Genomic DNA, 26855 nt, shown 5'->3' on the forward strand with positions numbered 1-26855 from the left:
TTTCATTTTAAGAAGTATTTTAAATGTCCCTGATTTATTTTTCTATTTGAATTTAGATTAAATGATGTATTTTAAAAATAAATGGTGGTAGCAGAATATTTACAAACAATTCTGGGAACTTCTGTAACTCCAAATCATAACTTGAGCAGTGTGTCAGACAGGTTTATTGATTAAAAGCATGTTCCTTTGACTCATCTAGGGTCATGTGAAAATTAGCTGCTTTAAAGTTCTCCTGGCTGGTCATCCTGATCTGCAGCTTGCAATGTATTTCCAAAGTTCTGTCTGGTTTTTCCAGTATTGTTTCTTCAAAAAAGCACCAGAATAGAATAGAATATACCAGAATAGAATAATATTGAGCAACTGAAATCAGTTGGAGTATGACTAGAGCCATTATTGTATCCTAAAGTGCAAAGAGGAAAAGTAGAACCTCTGTGAACTGAAGGAAATGGTTGTTCTGGTTATGAGTATGCTAGGATGGCATGTACAAGGATTACCCTGTATTAAATCCAGGTGTAAATATTGAGAAAACTATAACTTCATGATGCAGTCCCTAAATCTGATGTAACATAACTGTAGTAGTCACAAATTCACAGTTGTATGGGCTTTATCTCTTTTGGATACTTAGTTTTCACTGTACAAGCTATTCATTTGCACAAATATGGAAAAAATAACTTGCACCAGGCTTCATTTTGAAGCTTTGTGTCTCTGTTCAGGTCTCATAGCCCTTTGCTTAGAAGGTCCTTTGGGTTATGTAGCATCCACTGAGTAAAAGTTTCCTTCACTTCCAGGAGGCATGGATCACTGGAAATCAATGCAGGCAGTTATTTAGATCTTGGCATACTTATGAAAGACACCTAAAAAGTTTTCTAGCCCTCCTATAGCAGAGTTATTGCTTCTTTCAGTGCTGTCTGCTGAGTCTTGAGATCTCAGTTTGATTGTTAAGTGGCAAATACATATCTTGAACTGATAAGAACTGGTAACAGTGGATGCCTGTGCTTGTTTTCCTACATGAAGTATCATATTCTGGATGACCATAAACACTGAAGAAAACTCCAGAAATGATCACTCTAGTTCATGGTTCAGCATCTTACAACTATCCAGAAATGCATTGTGGTCTTTTAGGGATTTCTGGGTTTTATTTACTTATTTTAATAACTGCCAACAGAAACAATTGCTGCTTGATGCTTGAGTGCAAGCAATTGACTCATAGGCTATTAAAAGATGTTATGCATTTGGTCTCTTTCAGTAAATGATGGTATATCAGTTGATGTAATGACATGGGTGCATACAAATTGCTATGACTCTTTTGATGGTCTGTTCCCAGTAATTAACTTTGCTCTTTTTGTCATAAGGATTTGAGACCCAGAATCTTAAAGGATAAGTCACATAGTTTGAAGAAATGTTGAACCCATTACCTGCCACTAAACCTGATTTGATACAGGGGTCAAGGCTTTATTTTCTGTCTTTGCGTAAATGAGTAAGATAATCAATACTCTTCAATTATTTGGAAATATATAACAAAATTCCCTAATAGTTTGGGTGTGTTTGTGAGGGTTGTCTCACCCTCCTCCTTCACACCCTTGGAGCATTGTAGGTTTTTTTTAATCTCTTGTAATAGCAAAGTAAAAACACTCTTGGTTTCAGTCAGTGTTTGAGACTACAGTCTTTTCTCATTGCAACACAGCTTATGGCTTGCACTCAAGCTGTACTACCTTCTTGCTTTCTTTTTTCCCCCCTTTTTCCAAGTGTAAATTGTTTCCTGCCACTTCACAGGATTTTTCTCCCTTAATGATATGGAGGGAGATAACTACTCATAGTGCTGACAGAGGTAAGAGTACTAGAATAAGTAATACTTCAGATAAAGAATGATATACTGCTAGTGGGAGTAAACTCAACACAGATTCATATCCCAAAACACTAGTTAGTCTATCAGTGCTTCTGCCGTTATCTCTTTGGCCACAAATCTGAGAGCAAGCTTCAAGGTCAGCTGCAACTGTATTGAAAATCTGTAGATCTGAGAAAAGCCCAGTGAATTAGTGACCTTTGTCAGCTTGGATTTTGTCTCTAAGGTGAGACCACTTCGATGCCTCCATTTGGCCGGGTAAGTGTAAAAGGACAAGGGTAAACATAAAAGCATACGCAGATAGATATATTTCAGAGAGAAGAAGTAGTAAATAGAAACATAAGACACTTTAGCCACAGAAAGTACAATTCCCAAAGGAATTTTTTATTGAGGCTTCTGTAATTACCTGTATAAATAAGCATATACCATTAATATTGGCAATATGCTAATTTGTCCACAACAAAGATTGATTAAGACTGATTGAACCAGCTCATTTAAAACTGGTTTTAATTGTTTCAAAGCCTTTTTTTAAAAAAAATAAAATAAAGATATGCTTAAATATAAGCAAAGATATAACTTGTGAGCCACTTCCCTCAAAGAATGCTAAGCTTTTCAATCTCTATATAATTAAACTAAATTGATTATTCAGATAGGAAAACACTGTTCCGCAGTGTTAGTTTATAATTCATTAATACTGTTTTCACCAGTGTGAAAAATTTGCCATCCTGATCCTTATTGGAAGAATTCTCCACTTTCCCCTTCAGTTTTTTGCATTGGTCCTATTGCAAACCTCAGTACAAGCTGCCCAAAGTAGTAGGAGGACAGAAACTGTAGCAGAGATTAATTTCATTAAACAATGAAGCTAAGGAAGAGCTCATATGAATTATTTAAAAGGAAAAAAGTAGTGGAAAGTAGTCTGGTTTATTCAGGACAGATTGTGAGGGTAGACCTGGAAAAGCTCAAGCCAAAAGCAGAGCAATTTGTGGTTTTCAGGTGTGGTAACAAGATAACTTTCTAGATAACTTCATTACCAGTAATAGGGGAAAAAGAAATAACGAAGCTGTTAGTCCACACATTGGAGAAGAGAAAACTGTCTACAGATAGGGGAGGAGAAGGCTTAAAGGTTTAATGATTTTCAGCGTCAGTCATTCCAGGAAGGAAAATTGCAATTAGATCTGTTAGGATCTGTAATAGATAGTAAATTCTCTTCCTGCAAGAGGGGTATGAAGCAAAAAATACATACTTATTTGGATTGCCTGGGTTTGATGATTTTCAGTTGCTGTATGCTTCATTCTCAGAACCTTTTTCTTTTAAAGGAAGTATTAGCAGGAAGATGCAGCAATATTTCATATAAAACAGTCTCAGAAGCAAGCCTGCTCGAGACCACTACCAGAATTGGTGCCGTTCACTACCATTATTTCTAATAGTACTGTCTTCCAGGATTCATACTTGTGCCTGGGGGAAATAATAATTATCATCATCATCGTCATCTAGTAGGGTCTGCTGTGACAGGACAAGGGTGAATGGTTTTGAACTAAAGATAGATTCTGACTAAATATAAGGAAGAAATGTTTTATGATGAGAGTGGTAAAACACTGGTGCAGGTTGCCCAAAGAGGTGGTAGCTGCACCATCTCTGTAAACCTTCAAGGGGCTTTGAGCAACCTGGTCTAATGCAAGGTGTCCCTGCTTATAGTGAGGGGCTGGAATTAAAGGTCCCTTCCAACCCAAACCATTCTATGACAATAAAAACAAACCTTTGAAGCCCTGGTGAATATAAAATTAGTAGTTTAAGGGTCTGTTTTCAGAGAGTATTTAGAGTGAGTCACAGACAGAAATGGAAGCATGAATCAAGTGAGGTTCTTCAGGGATATGTCTGAGTATAGTGCTATTGAATTTTTAAGTTCCAGATGATGGAATCAAAACTTTACTTACTGAATATTAGGCTGCACCAACCTGAGAGAAATCACAAGTACAGGAGAGGACAGAATGAGAACTCAGAATGATGCTGATAAATTGGAAATATGGCTTGAAAAATATGGGTTGAGATTCATTAGACAAGTTCAAAATTTTATGCTTAAGTAGAAAAAAGAATGAGCTCTAATAAGGATCAAGTGGAACCTAGAAATGTCTCCTCTGAAGAGAACTGGAGGAATCTGGGTTATCTCTTGTAGGAAAAAAGAGATATAATGTAAATGTTACTGCAAAGAGGAAAGAAAAGAGTAATAGATGGAAGCTAGTGACAAACTCAAGGTTACAACTGATTTGTTGGCCTCATAAGCTCACATATGCAGAGTCTTGCGAGCTCAGTGCTTTATTGACTGCATGGTGTAAACCTGTCTAAAATAATTTTCGCAGTGCTATCAGACACTGTCTGTTGCCAAAGTAGATCATCTTTTCCCTTGCTTTTGTTTCTTTGCAATCTGTTAGCATGACATTGGCACTAGTGTGTTCTCCTACACATGAGATCAGGCACTGTAAAGCTATTGTATGAGTAAACTGTTCTATTTGTATTCCTCAGTACATTTGACACATAAATGTACGTGCTCAAAGGTGGCTTTAACCTTCATCTTAACTTTATGAGTAGCTTTTGCATTAACATGCTGTAGCTGTCTGATAGTCTCATATTACTATCTCAATTTAAGACAGAATGTACATCTAACTTCAGCAATTGCTTGCTGCTCACCTGTTGAAATCTGCATTTATATTGCTAATTACAGCAAGTAATTTCTTTGCCCTAGCATTATGCCCACTAGACTACCTACCACTTACCTGAATTTTCAGAAACCATTTTCCATAATAGGTCAAGAGAACTCCAGAATAATATCCTTTCCGCAAGAAGTATTTTCTTCCTTACACTGCAATAGTTTCAGCACTTTCTACTTATTGTGTTTGTTCATGCTCCCTGGAGCTTGGTTTTAGATGAAACAGAAGCATGTTGGACGGATGCCTTTTCTTATGACCTGAAATTGGCTTTAAACTGTTGTTTAGGAGCAATTCTTGTTCATTCTTATGAAACTTTAAAGACCATATGTGATTATGTACTCATATAACTTCTCAGACTAACCATTTATACCATGTATTATCACCTTCAAAAAGTGGCTATTTGGACTTGCTGCTGTAAACAGTGCACAAAATTCTGTATTAAACAGAATTTGTTAGGTGAGGTATGACTTTAATGAAAACAGTATGTCTTCTTTGAAATCAACTAAATTTTTCCCCTATTCATACGATGCTGCCATGGGGTTGTTGAATATCTCAAATTAACACTTATTGGGCAGAGGTACTTTTAGGCTACATTGGTGCTTGAACCATGTTATGGAAATCTTTGTGCAAGAAGGACATAAGCAAAGCTTTGACTTAGGGAGAATATAAAAGTTGTAAAATGTTTTTTTTCATGTTGCATCAGGAAGAATTAAGGATTAAGTGGGTTTTGTCTTATTTTAGGTCCCCAAATGTGTTTTTTATGTTGCCTATACAGTCAGTATGTACAAGTTGCATGCAAAGTTGTAGATGTCCTTTCATTGGAAGTGTTCAAGGCCAGGTTGGATGGGGTTTTGAGCAACCTGATCTAGTGGAAGATGTTACTGCCTGTGGCAGGAGTGTTGGAACTAGATGATGATTAAAGGTTCTCTTCCAGCACTTCAATTATTATATTATTGTACCTTCATGGGACAACCAATCTGAACTTGATTTGGTATTTCAGATACAGGACCTGAATAATCATCCAGGGGGTTACTTTGCCAGTTTTTCCCAGTGCCACTTCAGATAAAAGTATATACTGTTCCTTTTGTTCCTTTTGATTTCTTATTTGCAGCTTCAATACTGCATATTGACACCATAGAAGAACATGTTGTCTTTGGAGAGATATTGACATATTTAGCATTCACATGAAATAGGAGAATCTTGATCTCAGCCTTGAACCCTCTATTTTAGATCAGGTTTGAACGACTGAACCAATGTGTGAGAAAAGTATCAGTTTATTATTTGCCTTAATAATGCTGAGGATGTGGTCCTTGTGCTTGGACAATCCTTGGAGGCGGTAGCGTGGTCGTAAAGTTGCAGGTAGAGTTGGACACTTAGCACAGATTGCATTGTCTGGGATTTTCTTTGAGCACTTAAAAAGACCAGGAAAATTGTTTTAATTTTCTTTCCATTTAACTCTAATGTATTTTGATAGCAGCTGCCATATGGAAAGCTGGGGGAAAAAGGAAAAAAAGTGCTTTGAAATGTAAGTACTGTTTCTCAGAAATAGAAACCATGTAGTGAAATGACAATAACCAAAGCGGTTTGTATGGCTCTCTTATGATATTATTTATTTTGATTTGACTGCAGTAGAAAACACACATCCACAGACTCTTGTCAGCTTTTTAAAATCACAAACCCTAAATCAATGCCATCATATTTTTTTGCTAAAGAACAACACAATCTAATACTACCACCTGCAGACACTGGCCTGTATCTCAATCCACCTTTCTGTTGAAACCAGTAAGCAAGAACAGTCTACAGAATTAACTAAAAAGTCTAAAGAAGCTGCTTAATCCACTTTGGGATTTAATTTGCACATACTTAAACCCACATTTGGTTGGTTCCTTTTATATAGCCTATGTACTGTAATCATACAGAAATGAAGTCGTGAGGCACCTTAGGAGGTCTGTAGTCCCACCTCCTGCTCAAAAAGAGACTTAACTACCTAGTCAGAGCATGTTTCTCAGGAACTTCTCTTGAAACTCTCCAAGGATAAAGATTGAAACTACTCCTTTGGAACTCTCTCCTGGCACTTAACCAATCACACTGGAAAAGACTTTCCTTTTTCCTCCAGCTGCCATCCCACTTAGAGCCAAATCAGTTTTTCTTACCCAACTTTGCTGTTGCCCCTTGTGCTTTCACTGTGTTCTATATTATTGCATGTTCCTTCTTTTAGACAAAGACAACTTTAACATTTACTGAAGTCTCTCTCTTCCAGGGTAAACAAGCCCTGCTTTCTCATCCTGTTGTGTGCATCTCTTAGGTTTCTCCATCTGTCTTTTACTGGGGCAGGGGCACTGCACCAATAGCTACATGGTTGAAAACTGCCTGGAGGTGATGGAAAAGATTAAAAGAAAAGCTATGAAAGAAAAGCAACTAATTTGGAATGGAAGCTGCACTCCAATTCACCCTATCCAGCTAAGTCTGACCATGATTCTCCCTGCTTCAGATTCAAGGCTTTACATCAGAAGCAGCATTTACTTAGAGGGATACATATTTAAAATAATAAAAAAGAAAAAAAAGAAGAAAATGTGTTTAATATTTGGAATGAATTTTCTGCGGAAGCTGAGAAAGCAGTGGCTTTGTCTGATGGATCCTCCCAAAGGAACTATGGCTCAGAGCAGTATCATGCTTGTCTTCATCTTTACAATGAAGCAACCCTGGAAGCAGATAAAGTGCAGAGAATGAACACATAGAAGAAAGGTGTAAGTTTGCCAGTGAAAAAATAGCTCATTCAAAGCCAGAGAGAGTTATTTCAAGCAGGTTTCTTTGCTTTATTTTGTTAAACTTCCACTTGATCGCAGCCTGAGCTCAAAAGCAGTTTAAAAGCTATGACAGTGCAAACCCAGTCATTCTACAGTCCAGCTTATGTCAGCTTATTTTGATTCAACAGAGGCATTGGAGCCAGGCCTGGCTACTGCTATATGTGCTCTGTGGATCCAGTTTAGTACTTAGCCTTCCTTTACAATGACCAGACTTTAGAGATATAAAAAGAACTAGGTATAAGGAAGGAAAAGAGGGCTTTGGGGGGAGGCAAGCCACAACCTTTTCCTTTGCTCTCTGAATCCATATGCTTTCTGAAGTGAAAACATGGGTTACATGATGGTACATTCTGATTTCTGAAGAAAAACATCTCCCTCTTGGATTGATCACATGGTGAAAATAAGGCACAGAACTTATTTTTAGACACAAAGCAAGTAGCTCACAGACACCTCATTTAATGAGTTTCTGTTTATATACTGCAACAGGGGCAAAAATCTCAAGTGCAGGGCTGTAAATGAAGAACTTTCCCAGCTGAGGAAGTAATACTGTCACTGTGGTCCCCATGTAGGTTAACTCTTAAGCCCAAAGCACTGAGGTGTTTTCAAAAGTGAGTATCTGCAAAAAGGCAGGCTTTCTAAAGCAACTTAAGTATCCAAAGCTGAAAGCGACTCCTTGTTCATTTCCCAGCATATGATACAAAATTACTAACTGTTATTAAAATAATTAACCATTATGTGCCTTTCCTTTGCTACCGTCATGACCTATGACATAGGTTGCATACACACGGTGACCTGAACCTGGATCTAAACTTCCTACAAGCTTTCTGTGAAGCAAATTCAGAGCATGACTTAGGAGTCGACACTGCTGAGCTCATTCCTCAATCAATGAGGTCTGCAATCAGCTGTCATTTTTCAGACCTTACAGCCACATATCCTTTCCAACACAGCTTTTTGGGACTGATTTAGGAGGAATACTGAATTTAGAATATAGAATCATAGAGCAGTTAGGGTTAGAAAGGACCTTATCATCTAGTTCCAACCCCCTGCCATGGGCAGACTCCTCACAATAGATTACATCACCCAAGACTGTCCAACCTGGCCTTGAACACTGCCAGGGATGAAACATTCACTACTTCTCTGGGCAACCCATTCCAGGGCCTTGCCACCCTCACAATAAAGAAGTTCTTCCTTATATCCTACCTGAACTTACTGTTTTAGTTTGAACTCATCACCCTTTGTCTTGTCAGTAGATTTCCTGATGAAGAGTCCCTCTCTGGAATCCCTATAGGCCCCCTTCAGACACTGGAAGCTGCTCTGAGGTCTCCACGCAGCCCTCTCTCCTCTGAGCTGAACATCCTCACTTTCTCAGCCTGTCTCTATCTGGGAGGTGCTCCAGCCCCTGATCATCCTCGTGGCCTCCTCTGGACTTGTTCCAACAGTTCCATGTCCTTTTTATATTGAGGACACCAGAACTGCACACAATGCTCCAGGTGAGCTCTCCCAAGAGCAGAGCAGAGGGGCAGGATCACCTCCTTCGACCTGCTGGTCACGCTCCTTTTGATGGAGACCACTATATGGTCGCTTTCGGGGCTGCAAGTGCACATTGGCTCATGTTCATTTTCTCATGGACCAACACCCCCAAGTACTTACAGTGTTATAACCACAGTCTCTTTTGCTGTGTCTGGGGCTCATGAGAGAAGTCTATATTTATTGTAGGTATTTTTGGCAGTGATTCAGATTATAACTACTTTCTACACCTTTCAGCTTGCCATATAGTAGTTGGCAAACCCTCTTTAAAGATCTGATACATCAGATGAATGATTGTGAAGTTAAAAAGAAATAAATGTATAGTCCCTGGTTGTTTGAAACCACAGAATAATGAACAGGACCCAAAGAAACAGAAGGTCAGAAAATGCTCACTGATATCTGATGTTTTATACATGCAAAACCATGGGCATAAGCGAATTAATTCATTTTGTCAGCAATGCAAGGAGCAAAGGAAAAAGCAACTTAGCTGGGAGAAGGATGAGCTGTGAAATAAGAAAGTTTAAAAAAAGAAGAAATTGTAATGGAAAAATGTTAATTTTAACAATTAAAAAAAATCATGAATAATAATGTTAATACATTGCAAAAGAGTGTCAGTACTGCCACTCTGAACACTTCAGAACACTGAAATACCTTTCTGATTAAAGGCAGATTATTAAGGGCAAATCCTATAAACCTAAATAAATATATCTCCACATTTCATTTATTTAAATTGTAGAAATTATATAGGCAATGGTCAACAAAATGTTGCCTGCAGAGTTACCTGTAGAAATTTAACTTTGTCTTCCTGCATATGCATTACAATAGAAACTTAACTGGCATTTCCTCTTGAGCCCTGGTTGTATATGTTTTCCTTATACAAAAAATGTGAGAGCTTCATATTCAGCAGGGAGCATAAAATTATGGATGCAGCCGGTATAACATTCTTCTAGAATGTACCTTAAATTCTGTAGGTAGTAAATGAAAGGAAGAAAATAAAGCCTCTGCATGTCCAATGTAGTTGGCATCAATTATCAATGGCAGCTCTCATATCAAATTCAGTAGCACAACATTAGTCAAGGTCAGTATCCTTTTGGTTTTCTGCAGTGATTAAGGGTCATGTCATGCAAGACATATTTCTCTGATTGTTTATGTTATTCACATCTGATAGGGACTGAAATCACTCATGACCAGCTAGACACTCCAGCCTGAGGCAGTTTAAATGGATGCTGTGACTTCAGCTATAGTTAGAGTTCAGGGTTTGTTACACATACGTATTGTGGGGGATTTTCTGCAAGGTAACTGGAGTTGGATTGGATATTGCCAGTGGGCACATTCCCTTGATTTGCCTGTTTTGATCTCCCCTATCTGAAAAGCTTCAAAGTCAGTCTGAAGATTAGAAACAGTTAAGAGAGTTTTCCAGGTGCCTTTTTCTCTACCTGGCCTTTAAGGAAGATCTTTGTCATGCAGATTTCTGAGGGTGAAAGAATGTGGCTGGTAACTGCATAAGAAACTTGTTATTCAGACTTCACAGATAACTGGCAGCAGCACACCAATGGACAGCAGTATAAGTTAAATGGTACTGAGAGGTCTGTGGAAAACCTTCCAGAGTCCTCCAAAGCTGAGAAATGGATGTGAGTACAGCAGAGAGGGTTGGGAGCTGCAGCACAGCATGCTTGTGGATGGCATGAGAGAAGTTGTAAGGGGATTTATAGCAACCTTCTTTCCACCGCCTACAGGGACACTGAGAAGACAGAAACAGCCTTTTCTTGGGTTGTACAATGAAAATTCAGGAGGCAAAGGCTACAAGTTTCAGCAATAGAAATCCCAGCGGATATTAGAAATGTCTTTTTTTCCCAATCACAGTGTTTAAAGGGGCCAGCAAGGGAGGACTGGAATTGCAGACCCTGTAGGTTTTCCGAACTCAGCTGCACAGTATCCCAAGTATCCCAATGTGATTTATCTTTGACATTGTCCCTGCTTTGAGCAAGACCCTGAAGAACAAACCTCCAGAAATTGCTTCCAGACACAACTTTTGCCCAGTTCTGTGATTCTGATTGTATATAATCTCTCTTGGGGAAAGGGAGATCCCTTCTGAAATAGAAAGTGGCAATGCAGAAGCAGTGAATGGCATGGATTTTAATTATGAGGATGAGCTCAGATGGCTTTTGTCAGCTCAGTTCTGAGTAGTAATATATGACACAGTGCAAAAGTCAAGAAAACAAAATTACAGGGATCTGTAAATAATTCTGTGATCTCAAGGGGCTTTCCAAAGTATATATATCTTCTGTTAATAAACCAAGCATTTCTAATTAGTGTAAGTGACCACAAAACTAACCAAAGAGCACAAATTAGAGAAAGCATAGCCTAATTTAATGACCCTAGAAGTTTATTACCTGCCTACACCAAGTCTGACATAAGGCAAGTATTGATTGAATTATGTGGATTGAATAAGAAATCGGGTGGTTGTGTGCCAAATGGAGGAATGAGAGGTGGAGGAGGGTGGAAGAGAGTGGAAGCTTTGGCTTGTGACTCAGAAGCTCACTTACCCCAGTTCTGAAATCCATATGCTTGTTAACTTGGAGCTGGCTACAACCCAACATGAAAAGTGGAGTTTACATTGTGTGTGTGAACCAGTAATTTGCATTGATTTGCACATGATTTGTGTCTAATTTGCTAATCGTTAAACGCCATGTGATATGTAAATAGGTAGAAAGTGAAAACCCTATGTTTTAAATTCATTCACTTTGACAGTTTAATCTTGTTGGCAGGAGCTGCCTTCTCACACAATCTGAGTACATTGAAGCTCACCAGCCATGAAAGGCTTGCAGAAAGGTCTTTCACTTACATTGTTTTCCTTCTATTGTTGTTGTCCATTAGCAGTGACCTGTGTTAGGATTTTTGAGTTACTTAATTACTCCGCAGCCATTTATATGACTTGTGGTCCATCTGCAGGTGAGACTGACCAGTACAGCTAATTATTACTTTGCCATACATGACATACAGATGGAATACAGAGCAGTTCAGGCATAGCAAAAGTAATAATAGCTGCCTGCAAGACACTGCAATATTGGTGTTAATGTGAGCAGGATTGGGTTGAAAATTTGCAATTAGACCTTCTAATACTTCAGATAAATACATATTGTTTTATTTTACATAGGTTGAAATGCAAAAGGAGGTTCACTGTATTGCAACGTTTAAAAACAAATAGTAACTTGGTCTTTTTTGGCTGAGATAGTAATCAGAGGGGACTAAAACACAACGTTTGATATTATCAGTGCCTTAGCTATCTTGGGGGATTTCAGGATGAGGAGAGAGGTGTTATCAAATCTATGACAAAAAAAAATATGAAGTTTCAAGACCAAATGGGTTTGACCTCCTGTTAAAGAAGGTCTTGCCAGAAACGCAGGCAGCGCAAATGCATTTAGTTGACTGTAGGAACGTGTTAAGTTTTCCTGCTGTCCTAAGAGACAAAAATGGTATGTAAATTAAGTTTCATGTGTAGGCTGTTTGGTTTGTTTTTTCTTCTTGGGAAAATCTATTCAGTCAAAAAGCATTTTACCAACAAAACAATTCACAAAGTATGAGTCGGTGAAGGGGGAACTAGATTATTAAAAAAATGATTAGATTTTCTCCAACTTGCTTTGTCATCAAGGCAAGACACAGTGAAGAGAGAGAGGAAAACCTTTATTTTACACTGAAGGATATCAAGATGGGACAGGGTTTATGTTGTGTGATGTGTGTATGCATACTAGAGCCTGGACTTGTTAGACGTCAAAGTCCAGTGGTGATGTGTAAGCAGATACAGGACAGGATGCAATGTCAGAGAAACATCTATTCCATATTGAGAATATTTATTGTTAATATGGATTTGTAGTGAAGGTACACAGTTCAGATAAAATCGATGTGAAAACAGTCTGAAAAATTAGCGTAGACCACAAAGCAGGTTAAGTTTCCTCATTCAGTCTGTACTCAGCTGTAAGTTTTGAGGTTTCTCTTTGAAATGTTGTTTCAGAGAAGGGTGCAGAATGTATAAGTCATCTCACTTCGGGCAAGGTGATTTTCAGGGTCAGCTCACACAGCATGACTCTTCAGGACTGTCAAGGGACCACATTCCTATAAATGAAACAGAGCTGAAATCCTTTCCCTTCACTCCCTTTTCCCCTTAATGCAAGGAATGTCTGTGCTGTCAACAGTCCCAAGTTGCAGCATAGCCTATTTTGCATTCAAGTTGTGTAAGATTCTGTTTCATATCAGTTTTCCCAAATACAGCTTGTTGATTCACAGAGCAGCTCTCTTTAGTAGAATTGACTCAGGTCCTCCCCCAGCCTGTTCCCCAAAGATCATTTGGCCTTCTTCAGCTACCATTACTTATAAGCATATTACTAGAATCATAATTCCAGTGCCATATATGAATATCTAAGATAAGGTAAGGTAGTATGTAGTAGAAAAATCTTTGGCTAATTTCTAATTTAAATTGCAAAAATATGGATCTAATGAATATGAAACATGGAGGAATAAGCATGAAAGACTAATCGGATGGTCTTGATTCATATTACAATGTTTAACATGTTCCCTATCCATACAATATAGATATTTTCTCCTAAATATAAATATATTAATGAACGTTTTTAGCAGGCTTGAAAAAGTTATGGCAAAGGGTCTGCTTTTTTAACATCTTTGAAAATTAATTATTTAAGCCTCCATAACATTTTGTATTAAATTAATTTAGGCCAAAGGAAAATATTTGAGAGTTAGATGTAGATGCTTCCACAGAAAAAGGGGATAGCTCATTACCATCATTCAGATTTACTTCAACATGTAGCACTTTTTGAAATCTTTATTAGACATCTACAAGCTAATTCAAGCTGTTGAAGGCTTTGTTTTGCAAATGACAGAGAATCTACTTTGCATAACAAAATTAAATATCCAAGTCTGCTTGAAATTAAGGAAGCTGAGAGGACTCATCTTAAAATTCTTTCTTATTCATAACACATCATTTCTTAATTATAATCAACACAGGTTTTCTTATGCAGCTCAGAAGTTGTCACTGAAGAATATGATTTGCTAAATTTATCTGCATGGGAGGGAAAGGATTATTGATTTCTTCTGAATACAGCAGTATTTTTACCCTCTCCTGTTCAATGTACCACTTTCTGTGTACCTGAAGCAATCATTTTTTCACAACACAAGATGGAAATATACAGCTCAGTCTTCATAATGAGGAGAAAGTATCTCCAAAGCAATTTGCTCTCTTCTGTGCTCAGTTTATGTAATTTTCTGTTTAAGGCCATATTTCTGTTTTTCAAAAAGAATAGTTATTTTTGAAAACTCCTTCCTGGCTCAACCAGTTTATGTATCTTTTAATTTTTTCCCAAAGCATTGCATTAGGAAGAAAGAGATCCCAGTTTGCCTATCATCCATGGTGGTGATCCTGCTCCCTTCAAAATTACTATTGTAAATGTGACTGCAGAGTGATTACTAGTGGGAAAAACCCAATTGGCCAGACTAGTGGAAGATCGGAAATGCAAAACCAGACAACAACTTCCACATTGTTACTTGTGAAGCTGCCAGTGATTAACTCAATTCTTCCTCACTGTAATACAGAATAGTCAATTAACTTCCCAGTTCAGTTGTTACCCACAGTGTCAAGTAGAATAGGATGGTGAAGAAATCTGAATGAACAACATTGCTTTGGTTGCTGGTGTGTGTTTGTGTGTGTATCTTTTTTGAAAGCCAAATATATTGTGAGTTAGAAGCTCTACATGTATCAATATCTTCTAACATTATTTCAGATGTTTTTCGATTCTATGCATTTGGACTGCCTAGAAGAAGTAATGCTGAGGTCATCTGAAATGCAAACTCAGCAGTTTCATTTTGTGTACGAACTGAAAGAAAACGGGCTTTCAAATACAAATGGAAAATCACCAGTTGTGATTTATTCTAAGGGGAATACAGTTACCTACTTATGTTTAATAGTTACAGTTACCCAGTTGTATTTATTCCAGTGACTTGTATTAATTCCTTGTATTTATACTGTGACTTAAAAACTTCTAGGCAGAGTGGTAACAAATACATGACGTGCTGAGTAATTATTCTGAAATGTCTTCAGAGTGTGGGGACCAACAGCTGATTTGAAGGAAAGAAAACCCCACCAAAACCCCTTCTAAGTCAAATATGAAACCAAGAGAGTACAGGAATTTCATTAAACATGGTAAAATTTATGTGCAAAAATTATTCTTGTGGTGTTAAAGGTCTAAAGAGAGCTTAGCATTTGTTTTCAAAGGAGTCAAGGACATACTGTACATTTACTTGTTTATAAATGGAATTGCAAACACAAGCATCAAGTTAAGGCTTGAAAAACTAAGGCTGTGCAATCTTATAATTTCAATGTTTCTTTAACCACAATCATGTTGGATGACAATGTGTAACCTATACATTATTCTAGTCTGTAAAATAGGAAATCATAGGATCATGATGCTTCAGATGAGACTTCTAAAAAGCTCCATCCTTGTAGTTTTATAAAAGATGTCTAGATGTGGCACTTAGGATACATGGCTTAGTGGTAGACTTGGCAGTGCTGGGTTAATGGTTGGACTTGATCTTAAAAGGTCTTTTCCAACCTAAATGATTCTGTAATTCTATAAGTCCTCAGGCTGAAAAACAATAAGAGTAATTATGTGTGATAGATTACAAACAAGAGGTTTTAAAGTGGACTCTACTTAGCTAATAAACATTGGTCAATACATAACATATCAATGGACCTAATCCTGCATCAGTAAATTCATAAGTAGTATTTATCTTCATTGGGGTGCAACACAGTCCTTTGAGTCTGCGGTCAGTTTGAATCTTGCCAGCAATACCTTATGAGTCTAATTGTCTTTTTTGTATTTGACTGCTTTGTGTCTTGCAGCCATTCAATATTGGACTTTTTAATTGATTTTAATAGTATTTTGATAGTCTTATGATGCAAATGCTGACCTTGTTAAAGGAAGGCTTTTTCCTTTTAACTTTTTTTTGTGTGTAGTTGCTAGCATAGCAATTAATATGTACTTAATACAATCCAAAATTAGTCACTCCTGAAAGTAATTCTGTGCTAATTATGCAATTATTTTATTTTATATAGGCAGCAAAAAAATTGTGAAGTACTTCGATTATAGTTTCTTCAAAAAAATCAAGTCAACTGCTACATGACTTAAATAGTCATTTATGAAATAGTCACTTGCCATTTTAAGACATCAGGTATTTTTATGGTATTGTTATTGTGTACCTAACAAATCTGCTTTTTCTTTATCTTTTTTTTCCAATTTTAGATATTTGACATGGGTTTATCTTACATGTTTGTCTGAAATTAGCAGATTATGTGTTTATATTATTAGCTGATTATTATATACCTACCTATATCATATAAAGGTATGACTCCTACCACTGTAGCTTGAGTTTGAAATAAATCTTAAGAGTAAGATTTGGAGAAGGGGACTAGAATAATTTGTGTGTAAATGAGGCTGATCAGATCAAGCTCTTTGTGTATCCGATTCCCTATTTCTTCCTTATGCATTTGAATCAGCCATTGTTGCTCCATTTGTCAGAAGTGGCACATCTCCAGACAGATAAAGGTTGGAATATTTTGTGAATGTTCTGTCTGAATAGGCAAACAACCCAAACTAGTGGTTCCAGTCAAAGAGGAACTACATAAACTCAGTCTATTCTGTTTGGTCAGCCAGTGCCACAATCAGTACCCACTGGTTTCTTATTGATCAATAAATAGGTTATAACCAGGTGCAGCTCCCCAGGAATAGTCCATATTCATGACAAAGCAGATGGAGCACTGCAGTGCCTTGTCCTATACTGACCATTGTGACAAGGAAAAGGTTTTGGGAACAGATAATAAGGGAAAGTAGTAGGAGACAAGACTCAGATCCACAGGAAAGCGGGTTTCCTTAGTTCAGCTGCTTATGAGTGATTTTAATTTTCCTCTAAAAGATGTCTCTACAGTGCTTTAGCTCCATAACAATAGAGTTCAATATGGTAACTGCTGTGCTCAGAGGGAAACTCTCATTTGTGTACAGGAAACAAATAGCGGCAATCAGATAGCACTTATGACCTTTTCTGCATAATACTACAATAATGAAGTTCTGATTTACAGTTACTCAGACTTCACTGGTAATTAGGAATTCGAATTTGAAGCCTGATTATTGTAAACAATACAGGAAGGCACTCATAGAAGACTTACAAAATAATGTTATATTGTATGGAAATGTAAGGCAGAGAGGGTTAAGTTATAAACTTGAGGTTTTAAGTGCTTGTTGACTTTAGCACTTTGTAAGTCTTTATCAGAGTTAAAAATCAAGCAGGATTAAAGAGTTCACATTTGCTAACAAATAATTTGCTAAAGCCATTGTAGATCCTGGATAGACAAGCAGGATTGAAATTCCAGCCCATCTTTATAAGGCTTTCTGATCACCCTCTTGAGATGTGGTTAGTTGCTTTCTACTATTTGCTCTTTCAGAAGTTTTAGCACAGAAAGTTTTATGCCTTTCTTATCAGTAAATGTATGGCTGGGAATAAGAAGGAGAAGTTCCTAGAGTCCTTGATCCCATCTAGCAGCTGCAGGTCTAGACAGGGCTCCTTGAGGAGCGGTCTCCCATAACCTGGGATTACTTCTGCTGTTTCCTAAAAGAGGTGGTGGTAGGCAGGTGTATGTTTCTCTTCTGAGCTTTAAGTTAAAAGAAATAAGCTATAGGGATTGGATCTTTATCATGCCCTTCTGCTACAAGAAGAGTTATGGAATAACTGTAGGGAGTCTGAGACTGCTAAATACAAAAATAGTCTCTACTATCAGCTCCCTTATTCTGCTTTTACCTCACTAACATCCTGCTATGATTGACTGGCAGATAGAGACCACAGCATTGCCAATTTACGTTTGCAATCAATAGAGCACTTACATTTCCAATTATATTATTAACATACATTTAATAAACAGGGAAATAACCTTTCAGCTGACATTTATGACTATGTACTGTAGCAGAAACACTTAACATGTGATTACATAGAACCCTTCTTGGATGCAGCTGCACTTTGAAGGGGTGGGTCATGACTAGGATGTGCCTGGTCATGAAAGCACAAGGAGATTTTCTCTATTTTAGAAGAAAACAACTGTCAATGAAAGGAACTAATTTTTCCTTATTTCAGAGTGGATATTCTATTGCTTTGAACTATAACAAGCTGTCCCAAGTTCAAACCTCTCGCTAGGCCCAGTCTATGAAACCACAAACACAGGCTGAAGGCTGTGCTTGATCAAGAAAAGTGAAAGACCTGTGAAGACTTAAGGAGACGCAAGGTACACACAAGAAATACTCCATGAAGCTCTGCAATGTAAAGTGTCACTTTACTTCAACATAGAGGGAATGGAGGGTGAGGGAAAGAACAAAAGGAAAGCTGACAGTCAGAAGAACAAAGGAGGCATGTATCCTGTGATACAGGTTGCAGAAGCTATGAGGAAAAAGGCGCATTGGGTTTGCACTGTAAGATTTTAGTACTGGGGGGGTTGCAATGGTGGCTTCTGTGAGAAGCTGACAGAAGCTTCCCTCACCTCGAGTTGAAGAGCTGAGCACTATTGTCTTCATCACTACTCATCAAGTGTTTATACATGTTAAGTTCCTCCTTGATCCTTTTCTTCTCCAGGCTGAGCAACCCAAGTGATCTCAGTTTTATCTCATACAACAGACAGTCTAATTCTTTAGTCATCATTGTTCCCTTTGCTGGGCTCACTCCAGCCTGTCCATGAGACTCCCCAGTGAGGAGTAAAAGAGAAAAGATCTAATGTCTGATTGTTGCTGTCTCCCATCTGTGTTTTCAGGCTTTTTGCATTTCTGGGAAGGCAATTTGTGTTCTCCTTTATTTCATGTTTTCCCATTACTTTTTCTATTGAAAGCATAAGAAGAAAATAAATGATTGGATGCAAGCAGCCATGGAAGGAAGGACATTGTGGGAGGAGAAGCTTTGCATCAGTGTAAGAGTGAAAGGGCTTATTTTTATAGCATGGAGGGTTTCAAGGTTGAAAATGTTTGGGGAGCTTTTATGTGTTTAAATTTAAACTTTTAGTTATTCTACAGCTAAAAAATAACCAACAAGCACAAAAAAAACAATGGGGAAGGACAATGAGAAAAAAAGACCAAACACTTAAGAATGTGAAATTTCTTTTTTTAGGAAGTGCAAGAATAGATTTTAAAAATCAGAAGAAAATCATCTAAAGGAGAAAAAAAACAAGCAAATTTTGTGGCATGTGTTTTAAAGACTGTTTTCCTCTTTACAACATTAAATACTTGCAGTTGGAGTGAGTATCCAAAGTTATTTTGAAGTCTGTTGTGAGTTACTCCTTCTTGAATAAGGAGTAAAAAATGGATGGATGGATGGATGTTGGGAATACGAAAATTATAGTCAATAATAATAAGTACACTTTAATACTGAATCAAAATAGATTTTAATGTTAATTCCTGCTAGTATTTTCCCTATGTATAATTCTTAGTACTGGGTAGACCAGGTTTTAAATCATGTAACAGTGGAAATAAGTAACTGAATAGGTCTGTTTCTCTTGTTTAATTATTTAGGCATGAAATCAAACATGTCACTTATCCTTGCTGTTAAAATATATGACCTTTGTCTACTGTTAGACTTTTCTGCAAATATATCCCTAAAATGCTTTGGGTCTTCTTAATAGCAGTAATTAGAAGGTTAAAATTAAAGTTAAGTGTCTTCTAGGGTTTCACAGTTTGAAAATGAAAATATGAAGTCAGTAGCAAAGGACAGTGAAAGGAAGGCAAAACTGCTCTTTGACACAATAGGAGCCTCGTATTAAATGTATTAAAAGAGAAGCTGGGGAATGCCATCATGCTATGTCTCAGTTTTTTGTTAGGAAGTTATATGCTTACTTTCATAGTAAGAGTTTTTGACAGGTCCAAAGATTTGGCCATCTGAGTAGGAAAAATGCATGATATAACTATTGACACATTTTCTCCTCTGAAGAAGTTGGCAATAAGCTTACCTTTGCTGAATGTGCATCCAGTTTCCCAGCTGCAAGGTCATCTTTCATCTCAAGAAGAAAGAAATTGTCTCTTTCCATAGAGAGGGGAAAAAAAAGACATTCAAACGTGTGAGGGAAAAGAAGCTCCTTTTTTTTGTACAAAATACAGAGTTTTCTCCCATGATCAGCTGATTTCTGAGCTTTTATTTTTCCAGTGTATTTTTAAATTAAAATATGGAGATTTAAAATTTATTGTAATATATGTGCTTGTACCTTCAGTGAAAGAGAAGACAGGGTCTTGTCCTTAGAAATTGTTCTCTCCCAAGAGCTAAAAGAGACCCTATCCTTTCATGATGAACAAAAATCTTTAAGATGTATGTCAGTTCTGCTGAGTACTTCTCATTTCTTTAGTTTGGTCTCTTAATCTGTTTTTTACTGAATATTGATTTCTGTTCACTGCTCCTCTGGAAGTACTGTACCAAAGATTATCTTTTAATAGACTCCAAGCATGAGTGGCTTAGTAAAAGTCACTCATCTTATTAGAGGTTTATATTCTTACGGTGGGTTCTCTCTTGTGTAACACATAGGCTAGTCCTACAGACAAGAATATCTACATAATTTCTTAGCTTTTTAGGTAGCTGCTTGCAATTACATTGAAACCATCACAATATTTAAATAGGAGGTATGGATAATAGCTTCATGTTTGCATTTTGCTTCAAAGTTTACATCAAGATTTTATTAAGATAATTTCTATCAGTACAGTTTTGCAAAAGATTGTATGCAATTCTTGTTTGAAATCTTCTGGGAAGGGATATTTTTCAGAATAAAGAGAATGGTAGTAGAGAGTAGAAAATTAATTAAGTGGATTCAACTAACTAATCAGGTAGACTGATGTGTGATTAAAGAGATAATGTCCAGTAAAGCATTTTAATTACCACAAAGTATTTCTTTAATCCCAGATAAATCTAATTAATTTTAGCTTATTCTAGTCTCTGATGTCATCTTTCAGCATTGTGTTAGTAACTGTATGATGAGCAGTGCTAGTCTGGTGACTGAAAAGGACTTAACATCTCCAAATCAAATGATCAGAGATAAGTATCTGAATTGGGGGTGAAGAGCAAAACCCATGAGAGCACCAAGTTGCTTGATGTGCATTTTGCTGCCTAAGCCTGATTGTGATCCTCAAAACTCATAGCCAATTTATTAAGGTTTATCTGTGTGGCTTAGTGCAGTATTGAAGGGAGATACCTTAGTTACTGTGAATGCAATCTGTGAATGACCTAATGCCAACACTAGAACCAGTATATGTGATAGGCTAGCATTCATCCTTGTCTGATGAGCTTTTGGGGAGAAGGGTTAAACAACCTGGGCCAGTCTACATCTTTGCATTTTGCCATGTCCATAGCTGTACTTGCGTATGCCCGGTACCAATACCTCTTGCTAGGGCTGAAGATCTTAATGCTTGAGCCTCTGTGGTATTCCTTTTGCTTAGGTCTGCTGTAGGATCTGATCTTTTCCCCCTGAGCCTGCCCAATACACTACTGGAGGAAGCACTGCACAGCTAGCCCATTTTGCAACTTTAGCACACTTCAACTTAAAAAGACTGCAAAAGCTAAGTGTACAATAAATGCAAGTAGAGCTGAGCACTGTGCAAAAGAGGCTTTAAGATGCTTTGGGGGATCAAAGTATGAACTTGCTTTTCTACTGGGAACAGGGAGAAAACCTAAATTCAAACTCTTTCTTCCAGGAATGTTTTTCTCTGAGAAAAAAGGTCATAGCTGGGCTTCCTGTAGGGTGACTTAGTGCAAAGATGTTTTGCTCTGGCTCCCAGGTGGCTTTGGCAATGTTGCAGCTTAACAATACAAACAGGAAGGTTTGGCTCCATGAGCTGTGACCTTTCCATCTCTGAACTCCCAAAACTCCAGGAACAAGGAATCCCCACTGGGAAAAGTTGGTCATCATTGTGGGACATGATTTCTGAAAACATCGTATAGACTGTAGGTCTCCAGTTTGCCATGTAGGCACTTGAGTCTCAGAGCCAGACAAATTTATACATGTCAGTTGTCATATCTGTCTCTCTGCTCAACCTGGAAGCTATTAAAAATCCTATAGAGAGGCAGTTTATAATTTGGAGACAGTGGGAGTGTGATAGCGCATCTGCAAGAGTACCAGTCTGAGTAAGTACTCTGCATGTCTGGGTGTGCATTGGCCTTTACATTGATCTCATTTCCATTTAGAAAAAAAAATTAGAGCAGATGTGAGGATTTCCTGCCTTGATCTGAAATATTTGGAAGGCAGTTAGCCTTAACAGAGCAAGAGCTGCAGCAGTGTGACAACTGTGTTACCAAGAAACTTCCCAATACCAGTTGCCATAATTAGTAAATCTGATAGGGAAGAGAAAAGCAAAGGCAGCTGTGTACCTATCAGGAAGTTTGGACATGTATGTTAAGCAAGGTTGCTACATGTGTGCCATGTGTGATGTTTTTGGTGAGGATTTCTGTTTTACAAATCCCAGGAGCAGTATGGGTATTTTGCCCTGATTTACAATTGCATAAGCTACAAAGATCCCAAATGCCTGTACAATGATACCTCTGTTGAAACACTGTGGAGGATGTTAAGTCTGATTAAATTGATTTAGTTTTGCCTATAGGCCTTTTGTTGAGTCAGAGACTGAATTCTAGTGACAATACAACTGTATAGCAATAATCCCCCGATGCAACGCAACTGTCTCAAAAGCCTTTTGGGAATAGGTTATTAAGAAATAAGCATATATATATTTCTTGAGGAGGAGTAAAATACAGTTTACCAGCTTGAATACCCAACTGCTTAAAGAAAAAAAAGGAACACCAAGGGGTTTTCAGAACACATGCAGAATCCTAAACTGATTTGTTCAAAGAAATAGCAGTTACTCCTCCTTCTCGCAGCCCTCCTCCCCCATAGAATGAAAGCAAACAGTGGAGAGGAAAATCCTCATGTTTAATTTGAACTTTATAAAGCCCTGACAGATCCATCTGCTTCATTCTTTGTAGGAAAAAACACACGCTAATAATTCTGACTTCATTAATCTTTGAACACCAAATTATCTCAATTCTACCACATCAGAGAGTATAATGCACAAAAGATTTCTTCTTATACCATCTTGCCTTTAGTTAGTATTCCTGTCTTATGTGAAATTGCGCCAATCGTGAACTTTTCCCTTCACCAGTTTTGGTTCTGCTTCTTCATTTGTCATTTCACTTTATTTACTTTGTTTATTGGATTGGAGGGAGAGGGAGAAGAAGAGAGGGTTGGGTTTTTACACTTCCAGTATAAATCTGACTGCTTTTTAACAGACAGCTTTTATTAAGGCTATTAAGGTAAGACAAATGACACCTGGATGAAATATGCCCATTGCATGAAGAACCATAGTTTGTTTGTATTTTTTTTTTATTAAACCCCTATTTTGATGTCAACTTTCTCAAGCATTATTGAACTCTTTTCAAATATAACAAAAATTGTGATGTGGGAGTGTATCTGATATGGGCATTTAGAATGAAACTAACTCAGATCAAACTGAGGTTCTCACTCTGCTCCACTCTGGAAGCACCAGGATAAGGAAGTAAACAATTGCATACTATTGATTTTATTTCAGATTTGGTAATTTCTCAGTATGAAGATGAACCATATAAATATGATTTGGTTTTGTTTGTAGTTTTCTGGGTGGGAAATAGGATATCACAGTAAGGAAACAAAGCACATGGCCTCTTATCTCCCTGCTAAGACTATTGCAAAGTAAACAAAAGTATAGCTCCACTATAAGAGAGGAAAAAGAATGTGCTTCCAAACTTCATTGCTTATGTTTTTCACACAGATCACAGCATTTATGTCAGAGCTGATTGAAAACTGCAAGTAGTATTCACAAATGTTATTGTCTGGAATCATCATTGCCACAACCTCCCCTCCTTATGCCCTGGACAGCGTTTGTATTACCCATACAATTTGCTTCAAAGGCTCCTGTAAGATATTCTCCTTGCCTCATTGCTCTGATCATATTGCCTATTTTTCCCACATACCCATGAACCCTCCTTTTCCGTGTCAAACATAATCTATTTCTTTGTTTGTTTAAAGGTTTTTTTCTAATTTAATTTCTATTGAGCTTCTTAAACTTTTTTAATATGGTCATAAGTAGTAATTCTAGTCTAATTACTGTTCCTATTTCTTCTTTTTCACTTCTTATGCACAGACAATTTATAAACAGGAAAGCCAAATGAGCAGGGAAAATGTACTCAGCTCTAAATAACCTCCAAGCTAATCCACATTGTGTTATACCTGTTCATTTTTTGTGAATTAAGTCTTTAGTGAACACAACATTCTTCAGGTTCAATATTTTAAAGAAGTTCAGATATTTAATGTTCTTGATCATGTTCCATATCCTTGTCGTCTGGATTGTTCATAAATCTAGGCTGGTTGGCTGCCATTTGCTCAGTGTATCACTCCTTGTAGTACTTTCTTTGTAGCCTTTGTGGGACAAAACTGGATAGTTCTTCACACTTCCAGTTCATTTGAATGTAACATCACTCACTGAACATTAGAGTTTTTACTGTCATCAGCTAAAAAAGTCACTGGGGGGGGGGGGGGGGGTAGGTTTTCTTGAAGCTGAAGGAGCTTTTATTTTATTAATTAATCACATTAATCATAGGCTTGATTTTGATTTCTTGATGGACTAAGCTTGCCTTGGGAGTAATAACATCAGCTATTTCCCCTTTACTTCTGCTCTTTAGAGTGAGCAGGCAGGGGAGGAAGGGGAAATAGCATGAAGTCATGCCTGTGTATAACAATAGTCTGAGTATGGGAAAAAGAAGCAGTGAATGACAAGTGAAGGGCTTTACTGCCCTTCATAAAGAAAACAGGGCATTTACTGAAATGCTGTTCCAGTTCTTCTCCATGCTGCCTAGCAGTACACAGGGATATAGATGTTCCATCCAAGAAGAAATAGCTGATTGTTTTCAACTTCTATTGCTGCTGAGGCTTTGTTCATTAATGGGTTTCTCTATTATATCTTGATGGGATGTAGGGCAGGAAAGGATTTCCCAGAATGTTGCACCACACCCTCTTCTTTCATGGGCAAACAGAAAATGAGCAAATTCCATTCTGAAATTAGGGAAACTCTTTACCCATCCTATGTGAAGTTATCCAAATATTTCACTCCATGTGCAGAACGATAGTATTATAGGTTTCACTTCAGCATAGTTTTCATGCAATTGATTTTGTTTAAAAGCGTATTTTTTTGTATTAGAATAGTTATATAGCCTGCCAGCACTGTTAACAGATGATTTGACTACCTTGGTGGTCAAAACTGCTATTTAAACTTCACTTTAGATCTTTCAATTTCTAAACCACTTATTTAAGGTGATGCCAAATCTGAGCTTGAAGCAGCCTAATATTCATGGATTTATATGTCAGAAAAATGGTATTATGGTCTTCTAATGAAATCTTCCTCATATAATAGGCTGTAGACCCCCACATGATAACTACTAAATCACATCCATGTGAGAGTAGCAGAAGGTGTTATAGTTCTCACTGCCCAGATTCTGACCTTTCTGCTGGCTTGGCTGCCCATTATGTCTAAGACATATCTGGCTGAGTTTCCATACTCAACAAATAATCATTTGGGTTATTCTCAACAAGAAAAAAAATATTTGAGTTTTTAGTAGTCAAATTCGCAGAGATTTCATGATCACTTTCAGAAGTTCAATCTACAGACTAATCACTATTTGATTTTGGGCCCAAAATTCTCTTTACTGTATTTCCAGCTGTGTTTTGTTCTTGTTTTGTTTTTCTTTAGTGATGTTTGTCCCCTCTTTGTTACTTTAAAAATTAATACTCCTTTCTTTTTTGATGCTTAGTTTTCAAATACCCCAAGATAGTTATCTCCTCTCTCCCTTTGGCCATCATTCAGCTATGCTGTACGTAATTATCTTTTAATCTTTGCTAATAATACATCATTTGATTAAAAGGTAGCAAGGCATTTATTAAGAAGTGCACTTTCATTTTTAAATCAGCAGAGCTATGTCATGCCTTAAAAAAGCACATGTCAGAGAAGCCTTAAGTATTCTTGCCGATTTTTAAGTGGGTAATACGTCCTGCAGGTAATATAAGAGATTATGCATAAAGATGGTTAAGTTGAAATAATTGGATTTGTTCAGTTTAGATGTCCTCCCTGCTTTGACCTGCAGCTGGATAGAGAATCTAGGCAAAGAGAACTAACAAGATGCTTGGTCTGCTTTTATATAGGGATCTGCTTTTATATTAGTAGAAAATGAATATACTACCACATTTGGTAGTGTACATGGGCTATTTTTTTGCCCTAGACATTTCCTCATGAGCTGGATGCTGAACTCCAGGTGTGGACTGGCAAGCACTGAGTAGAGGAGCACCTCCAGTATGAAGACAGGCTGAGAAAGTTTGGGCTGTTCAGACTGGAGAAGAGAAGGCTGCATGGAGACCTCAGAGCAGCTTCCAGTGTCTGAAGGGGGCCTATAAGGATGCTGGGGATAGACTCTTCATTAGAGACTGTAGTGACAGGACAAGGGGTAACTGGTTGAAATTTAAACAGGGGAAATTTTGACTGGATATCAGGAAGAAATTCTTTCCTGTTAGGGTGGTGAGGTACTGGAATGGGTTGCCCAGGGAGGTTGTGAATGTTCCATCCCTGGCAGTGTTCAAGACCAGGTTGGATGAAGCCTTGGGTAATATGGTTTAGTGTGAGGTTTCCCTGCCCATGGCAGGGGGTTGGAACTGAATGATCTTAAGGTCCTTTCCAACCCTAACTGTTCTATGATTCTATGATCACATCTATATCTGTGCTAATAATGCCCCTGTGGATGCAGTCCCACATCTGATATGTCTTGTTATTTCAGTGGTGCATGGCTGACTCATATTCAGCTGCTTGTCCACCAGGACACCCAGATCCCTTA

This window comes from Melopsittacus undulatus, chromosome 7 (genome assembly GCF_012275295.1).
Source record: "Melopsittacus undulatus isolate bMelUnd1 chromosome 7, bMelUnd1.mat.Z, whole genome shotgun sequence".
NCBI classification, from domain to species: domain Eukaryota; kingdom Metazoa; phylum Chordata; class Aves; order Psittaciformes; family Psittaculidae; genus Melopsittacus; species Melopsittacus undulatus.